The sequence below is a fragment of the Lontra canadensis genome, unplaced genomic scaffold (genome assembly GCF_010015895.1).
Source record: "Lontra canadensis isolate GAN:19392208 unplaced genomic scaffold, GSC_riverotter_1.0 scaffold1, whole genome shotgun sequence".
NCBI classification, from domain to species: domain Eukaryota; kingdom Metazoa; phylum Chordata; class Mammalia; order Carnivora; family Mustelidae; genus Lontra; species Lontra canadensis.
Genome location: NW_022630995.1, coordinates 62,766,492 through 62,774,863, shown reverse-complemented (window position 1 = coordinate 62,774,863; position 8,372 = coordinate 62,766,492).

The window sequence follows — 8,372 nt, the reverse complement described above, 5'->3', positions numbered from 1 at the left end:
GCCGGAACTCCATAAAACACTGACTACCTCCCCTCCGCACAACTACTGGGCTTGAATGTCATGGCTGGAAAATGGCCTGTGGAAGGAACAGAGCTCAGGGGGTAAAGGGAGTCCAATTATAACATGTTGGGAAAGATTACGTTCTTTGGTGACTTTTATGTTTTTAAGGAGTTGGGTTAACCTTGGGCCCATCTCCTTCTCGCTGTCCTTCCATCGCTCTGAGGGTATAAATAATACGGAGTACGTATGGGAGGCTCTTTCATATGGAGGTGAACCCTTTATGTCGATGAGTCTTTGAAGCGTTCAGAGAAGTTGTGCACAGAATTACGTTCCCATTACATTGGGACAGGCTGGCAGTGGTGGGGAAGTGGGGCCGAGGTCTGCTCACGAAACATCCAGGGGCACAGGCAGAGAATTCGTTCTCAGCTCACGTCCCTGTTCTTATTGGCAAGGACTGTGTCTCTGCTGGTGATTTTAATTTAGATTCATCCTTATGGTTTTTTGTGTTCTTTCAGGCCCCATTACTTCCTAATGTGCTTCCTGAGTATCGTTTGTATAATGCAGTTTTTATCTTACTGAATTTATCACAAAGATCTTTCTTCAACTCAAAAGGGGTGGGGTGTGCTGTCTTGGTTGTAGGTGGGAGACCGTCAGCCCCGAGAGACCCATGAGGGCTGGGAGTTCATTTGAGCTTCATTCCCTTTAGCTGACCATGAACATGCAGAGGTCGGCTGGCTCCGTGGCAGCCGCATGGGTCTTGAAGTTCAGTGCCGTCTTGTAGACGACGCATAGCTTGTGTCTTGTTTTTCCACCTGCTCTGATGGCCCCTGTCTTCTCATTGGTGCAGCTAGACCACTGATCAGTGATTATTGATACAGCTGGAGTCATATCTACCATATCTGTTACTTTTCTATTCTTCTACTTTTGTTTTCCACCCTTTCCCTGCCTTCTGCGGTTTTAACTGGCCATCTCTGCATCCCCATTTTCTCTGCTTCCCCAGCATATCGGTTGTCCAAGCCCACCTCGCTCTTTTGAGCTGTGCTTTATTCTGCTTTTTAGATACTGCATTTTTTTTCCCCAAATGGAAGGTTTGTGGCAACCCTTCCTCAAGCTAATCTGTCGGCACCATTTTCCCAACAGCATTTGCCCACTTCATGTCTCTGTGTCACACTTATGTAATCCTCACAATATTCCAAACTTTTTCTTTATTACTACATTTGTTCATGATCAGTGATTATGACTTGTGGAAAGTCTTTTTAAATTAAGGTATGTGCATTTTTTTAGACATCATGCTATTGCACATACAACACATTACAGTATAGTGTGAACATAACTTTCATATAGGAAAACCAAAGGGAGTCATTTGACTTCCTTTATTGAGAAGTTGACTTCATTGCTGTGGTCTGGAACCAGACCTGCAATATCTCTAAGGTGTGCCTCTATTTCTTTTTTAGCTTTTTAAGATGGTAGCACTGGGTGTTATACGGAACTGATAAATTATTGAACACAACATCTGAAACTAATGTTGTACTCTGTGTTGGCTAATTGAATTTAAATGAAAAAAAAAGTGGCCTTAGAATTTGCAGCAGACGTGCAGCATACCATGTGACTTCATGTGTAGTGTAAGCACCTTCAGCAAAGTCTTCCTGTTTCCTCCCTCCCATTCCTCGTCACACTGCTGTCATTCATGTCACTCATCCAAAAGCTGTCATCGCTTAACATGCCATTGCTCTCATTATTTTGAACCCTGTTATCTGTTAGATCAATTGAGTATAAGAAAAATGAAAGTTTTTATTTTTCCTTCTTTTATTCCTTTTCTAGCTCTCTTCATTTTCCTGTGTGGATCTGTATTTCTTTTTTTAATAATTTTTTTAATTTTAATTTTTTTTTTTGTTTTTAGATCTGTATTTCTGACCTGCATCACTTTCTTCTCTTGGAACTTCTTATAACTTTTTCTTTTTGCCAGGAAAACCTATGTGACAAATTTCTTCAAATTTTGTTTGTTGGAGAAAGTCTTTACTTCTTCCCTTTTGAAAGGTAATTTCGCAAGGTGTAGAATTTTAGGTTGGTGGGATTTTCTCTTAACATTTGATTTCACTCCATTCTCTTTTTGCTTGCATGGTTTCTGAGGAGAGGTCTGATATAATTCTTACCTTTGTTCCTCTATAGGTAGGGTGTTTCCCACCCCCTGTCATCATTCAAGATTTTTTAATTTGATTTTTCTAAGTTTGAATATGATATGCCTAAGTGTCAATTTTTTGGTATTTATCCTATTTGGTGTTCTGTGAGCTTCATGGATCTTTGGTTTGGTGTCTGCCATTACTGGTGCAAATATTTCTCTGTTCCTTTCTCTCTTCTATTTCTGGTATTCCCATTACACATTTGTTACCACTTTTGTAATCATCCTACAGTTCTGAGATACTCTGTTCTGTTTCAGTCATAGTTTTCCTTGCTCTTTGGTTTGGAATGGTTTTATGGCCCTATCTTCAGACTCACTGATTCTTTCCCCAGCTGGGTCCAGTCAACTAATGAATTCCTCAGAGATGTTCTTTGTTTCTATTATAGGTTTTTTTATTATTATTATTATTTTTTTTTTTTAGCATTTCTTTTCAGTCCTTTCTTATAACATCGATGTCAGCTTACTTTAGCTATCTATTCTTGCATATTGTCTGTTTTTTCCATTAGAGCCCTTAGCATGATAATCATAGTTCTTTTAAAGTCCTGGTCTCATCATTCCAACATCACTGCCATATCTTCGCCTGGTTCTGATGTTTGCTCTGTCTCTTCAAACTGGGTTTTGTATGCCTTGTAATTCTGTTGTTGTTGAAATCTGGACAGGAGGTATTTGGTGAAAGGAACCTGAACTGATTCCCATGGAGGTTTCTGCTCTGGTAGGGTTGTTATTCTCACTCTCCATCTGTCTGCCTCTCCAAATTTTGCCGTGTGATCTCAGTTCTCAGATGGATATAAGAAAAGTTACTGATTTTCAGTTTCTTCAGCTTTTTCCTTGTTGTGTGGATGGGAGTGATGATTTCCAAGCTCTTTACATGCCAGACCAGAAACTGGAAGTTGGATTCAGTTCTTTCTACATTCTCCCTCCCTACTTTCCTCTTTCCCTCCACCCTCTCCTCCCCTGTTCTTCCAATTCTTCCTTGCTCTGTTCCTTCCTCCTGCGTATGTCCCCACCCCCTTTGCACAGGGCAAGACTTTGCTAAAGCAGCCGCAGCTTAGGTGACTGCACAGTGTTGCCCTGATTGGAGGTTACTCTGTTTTTCTTGGGGGCGGGTGGTTTGGCATCCTGAGTTCAGACCCAAGTTCTATATATTGTTGGCTGTGAGGTCTGGTGTTTTGAGAGGCCTCCCTTCCCTGAACTTGGCTGCAGTTTACTCCTTTGGGACAAATCAAGATGGACATGCTAGGGCCAGGTGACCAAGGTCATCCAAAGATTCCTGCTGAAGGCAGTGTCCTCACAGCATCCAGCTGTTGCTGTCAGCTGCAGCCCTCCACCTGGCCCTGAGCTTCAGACATGACCATGCTTATTCTGTGACTGGGGTGGGGATGACAAGTGACAGTGGCTGGTGAGGCTGCCAGTAAAAGGAAATGGTGTCTGACTCGAGACGGAGGCATGGCATCCCATGGAAGAGTCTCGTTGTACCATTCTGTGGCTCTATTTAGGATGCAGAGGTAGGTTCCTCCTGACCTGTGTATGGAGATATTGAAAGGAACAGAGAGGCAGAGGTCTGCAAGGAGGGGCCTTTGGGCAGGAGAGGCCATGAGCATTGTTGGAGCAGGGCAGGGAGTGTTTTGCTTGGTATCATGGCACCGTGCCACATGTGGTGCCTGTGGGTAGGACACAGGCAATAAACTCGTGTCAGATGCATTCAGCCAGCCAAGCTCCTCTGCTCACAGTTCTGCTTACCCCAGAGCAAGACCCAAGGTCCTTGATGCTCAATGTCCTGTCTTTATGCTGCAACCATGTTTAAACACTGAGGGAGCCCTGCTGGCAGGGAGGGGGGCAGCTAGCAAGTGATCTGAGCCCACCATTGGGTGCCTCTGTCTCTGCCCACACGCATGCCCGTCCCTATGTGGTTATACTTGACTTCTTGGAATGGGGGTGGTTTTTACCAAGGACTCAGGAGATCTGTGTCGCTTGAAAGATCTCTTATATCCTTCTGCCTGAACTTTGTAACTGAACCATGGGGATGGGTGTGGATGTCCAAGGAGGGGTCCTGAGATTTTGGGCACTTGCTCTGGTCTGGCACTTTGCTTTGTATTGGAGAATCAGTCAACCAGGTGGTTTATAAGCGGAGGAGCTGAGACTCCACAGGGCCAGGGTGAGCAAATAAGTAGGCGAGGCAGTGGGGGGTTGGTGGTGGGTCTTACCAGCCAGGCATCCCTCTGCAAGGGCCTATTGGTGCTCTCTGCCTTAGTCACTAGGGCCTGGGAACCTTGGTTGTTATTATTGCCATTATCACTGGTAATGTTTAGTTAATTTTCTATGCGGGAGTGGGATGTGGGGACTTCCACTTCCAAAGGCACCGGGGGCGGCAGCAGTGGCTGGGAGGTGAGGGGCAGGGAGACTGTTAGACATTTTTGAGGTCCACGGGGCTGCAGGTGGTGGGCTGAAGGGACCCGTGAGGACTCTAGAGGGACCTGGCAGATAGCACTGCGGGGCTTGGGTGGCGCCTGTGGGGGTGAGCGGTGGCAGGTGGCCATTCTTCTGTCCCCATTTGAAGATGCACGGGCACCACCAGCCAATCTCCCGTTGTGGGATGGACTCCCAGGCCACGCTCGGGACATGGTGTCAGTGAAGGCTCCCCTTCACTCCCTCCTCCCACATGTCCTGAGCTCACCTCTCCACTTCCCAGATGAAGAAACCAAGGTCCAGAGAACTCAGGTGACTTACCCCAGATCAGAGGGACCTTCTTAGGATTTAAATCCACATCTACCAGGCTCTTTCTGACCATGTGACCCTCTGGTTACTTACTGTAACGGCCTCAACGTCTCCATCCACTAGATGGGGCTAATGATAGGATTTGCATCATAGTCACGAGAGGCTTGCTTGAGATTGTCCTCTGTGGGGCTGCTTGTAGTGCCTGGTATAAGTCTGTGCTCCAGAAACATTCATCCTTCTTATCCCACGTTACCTGGAGAAGAGAAGTTTCCAGGAGTATGACTGCATCTCCAAATCGCTGAAGGGCCTTTCTGTGGGGAAGGGAGCGCGGACTCCTGGTAGCTTCCGAGTGCTGGAAGGGGCCCCAGGCAGAGGTTACAAGGGGTCCTTTTGTTTCTTTTAGGCTTGAAACGGGAGGTCATTTCCAGGACCTCGGGGCTGCCCTGGGGGAGCAGGTGTCCTCATGGTTGGGGTGGGGGAGCTTCCTGTCAAGGCGAAGACTGTGGAGAAGGGACCAAGGAGGGGATTCCACGGAGCCTGGGAGGGCAGGAGGTGACAGATGGGGCCTTGGAGTCTCGGCATCTCAGGGGCTGTGAGTCCTGCATCCCGCAGCTGATTGGGTCTTCATGTGTGTGTGATTTGTTCATCTCATAGCCAAGAACCTGTTTCTGGAACACTCCGTGGCCTTCTAAGTATTGTCATATCCTCTGTCCCGTTTGGTCCTCACCGATGTGCCAGTGAGGGCACCGCACTGACATGGCCCTGGCCACTGAGGCTGGCCACTGATTCCCCTGCCGGCCAGAGCCTGGTCTCTGACCTGCCACTCTCAGGGCACAGCCTGTGCCCCTTTGTGTCCTCCACATACCCCCTTTCCTTCCTTCCAGAACAACCAGCTTCACAGCAAACCCAGCTGTGTGGCATTCTGGCGTGTACGTGTCTCAGAGGCGTAATTTCTTCATCTCTAAATCGGGAGAACAGCTTCAGCCCTGCCTCCCCCTGGAACACTCTCCGGCTCAGCTGGGACGAGGTTGGCTGAAGTGGGCAGCTAGTGGACGGGACGGAGGGGCTCGCCTGCCCATGCTGGGGCCAGAGCCCTCTGAGCCAGGCACCCCCCAAGGGAGAATGGGGATGGTGGTCCCATGCGGTCCCCTGGCTCCCGGCCTGCCGCCATGTGCCTCCCTGTATCAACGTGGCAGTCCCGAGGCAGCTGGGCCTACCGTCACCGGACACTCCATGCAGGCTCACAGAAGAGATGGGCTCCTGCCGATCTGGGGTTTTCCCATCCTGGTCAGAGCTGCTGGGCTGGCGGATGTAAGTGTGTGTGGGTGTGGTGTGTGTAGTGTGTGTGTGTGTCTTAGCTCAGGCCACTGTCACGGGTTTCTGCAGACTGCCCGCCTGAAGCCACAGACGTTTATCTCCCACTGACTGTGGAGGCTGGGAGTCAGGGTGTGGGTGCAGGCCTGGGGAGAGCTGCTTCCCGGCGTGTGCAAGGCACCTTCTTGCTGCCCCAACCTCGCAAAGCGCAGATCATTTCTCGGCATCTTCTTCTCTGAGGGCCCTCATCCCATTCCTGAGGACACCACGTGACCCAATCTACCATCCCCGCCCACTGCAGGTCCCCCTCCACATGCCATCACATTGGACTTTACGGTCCCAACACAGGAACTGGGGGGACGTGGACATTCAGAGCGTGGTGTGCATATGTGGGCTATATGGGTGCGTCGTGCCTGTGGAGCCTAAAGGGCACCACCCTGCCCGCCACACCGGGGCTCTCGGGGGCTTGTTGGGCTCAGAAGGAACAACTTGACCTGGAGGAGGAAGTGGAACAAAGTGGGCCCCGCGGCGGTTGGGTGGGCAGATGTGAGTCTTCGACAGTGACTAGAGGCCTGACTTGGTGGAAGCGTGTGGCCCTTTTTGTGGGGAGGGGCTGGGGTCTTGGGCTGTGCTGGCCCCTGGCATGGGAGGGTCCTAAGCAAGGGGTGGGCTGGCCCCTCCCTCAGAGGAGGTGCCTGGCCCTGGGCTCATTATGGGAGGCTTCCTGGAGGAGGCAAGATAGGAGGTGGCCATGAAAGGGGGCGGGAGCACTATGGCCTGCAGGGTGGCCTGCCCGGGAGCTTGCTGAGCACGGAGCATTGGGGCAGGGGACAGGCAGCAGGGCCGGGATGGGATGTCTGTGTGAGTCAGATCCTGGAGGACCTGCGTCCCTTCACCAGGAGGCTTTCCCCAAAGGCAGCCTGAGACTTCCGTGGCTTCAGAGCAGGAGAGTCCCTCCTGTGTGGCTGTAGAGGCCAATCTCCATTTTCTCATTGGTCAGGGGCAGAATGCGTGCCGAGTCACTGCTCAGGTGATAGGGTAAATGTGCCTTTTCAGGGGCTACTGTGGCCGAGGCAAGAACTGGGCTGTCCGTCCCCAGGCATGGCCCCTCTTCTGGTTATCTGGCCTGTCCTGCTGCCGTCTGTCTTTGCCTTTTGGCCCTTCTGCTCTTGGGGCCTCAAAAGCCAGGCTGGGAGACTGGGGGACCTTGGGGTCCAGCTGCCCAGCGGGGCTGAGAGCAACTGGAGTCTGGGACTGGCCAACCACTGTTCTCATGGTCCCCCAAACGCTCCTGGCATGCTGTCTCCCCATGGGCTGGGTCTCCTTTCCCCCTTTCCCCTGGGCTTGCTGTCCCAGGGCCTCACTGAGGAGTGGACACATTTCACAGCCTGCACCCAGCGTGCTATGCCACCTCGGCGGGCACGTGATTTCTCTGAGGCCCATCCTCTGCTACCCCTTCCTCCCTGGCATCTTTAGGGACCCTGGGAGGGACTGCTGGGCAAGGAAACGGGCCTTCAGGTTGTACTAAGGCCGCTGAGAAGCTGGGACAGTGTGACACCAGATGGGCCACACCTTGATGTGGCCTCTTACAAGGGCACCTAGGCTTAGCACCTGCTATCCTGACCTTCACGGAGGTTACTGGGAGGCTGGCCTTGCTCCTCCTAAGAAATGCAGTTTTGCTGTGTTTGGCAAGCGGCTTCACTGGGCTGAGTGCCTTGCTGAGCACGGATATGATCCCAGCCATTCCCACACATCCCTGTGAGGTCAGCACCATCGGTCCCATTAGACAGATGGGAAAACTGAGTCATAGAGAAGTTCTGTGACTTTCCCTGGACCATCCAGTCAACAAAGCGTGAGCCACGAGGACACATTTATGGTGAAGGACAGCCCTTTGCTGGGAGACAAGGCTGCCCTACAGAACGGTCAGCTGTGTCCCGGGGGGTGTGGCCTGTGTCCTCTCTTCTCAGCTGACCTCTCCCTTGCAGGCAGCCCCAAGAGACCCAGGCGGAGCTGGACTATGTCCAGCTGTGCCCGGAGTGTCAGTCAGCCTCCAGACCAGGCTGTCGTGGCACTGGGGACAGGGCCCACGGCTTTTCCCTCAGCTTCTTCCTTGTCTCCCTCCCAGCTAGTCCCAGATGGTTTTCTGAAACTTGCTTGTGTTCCT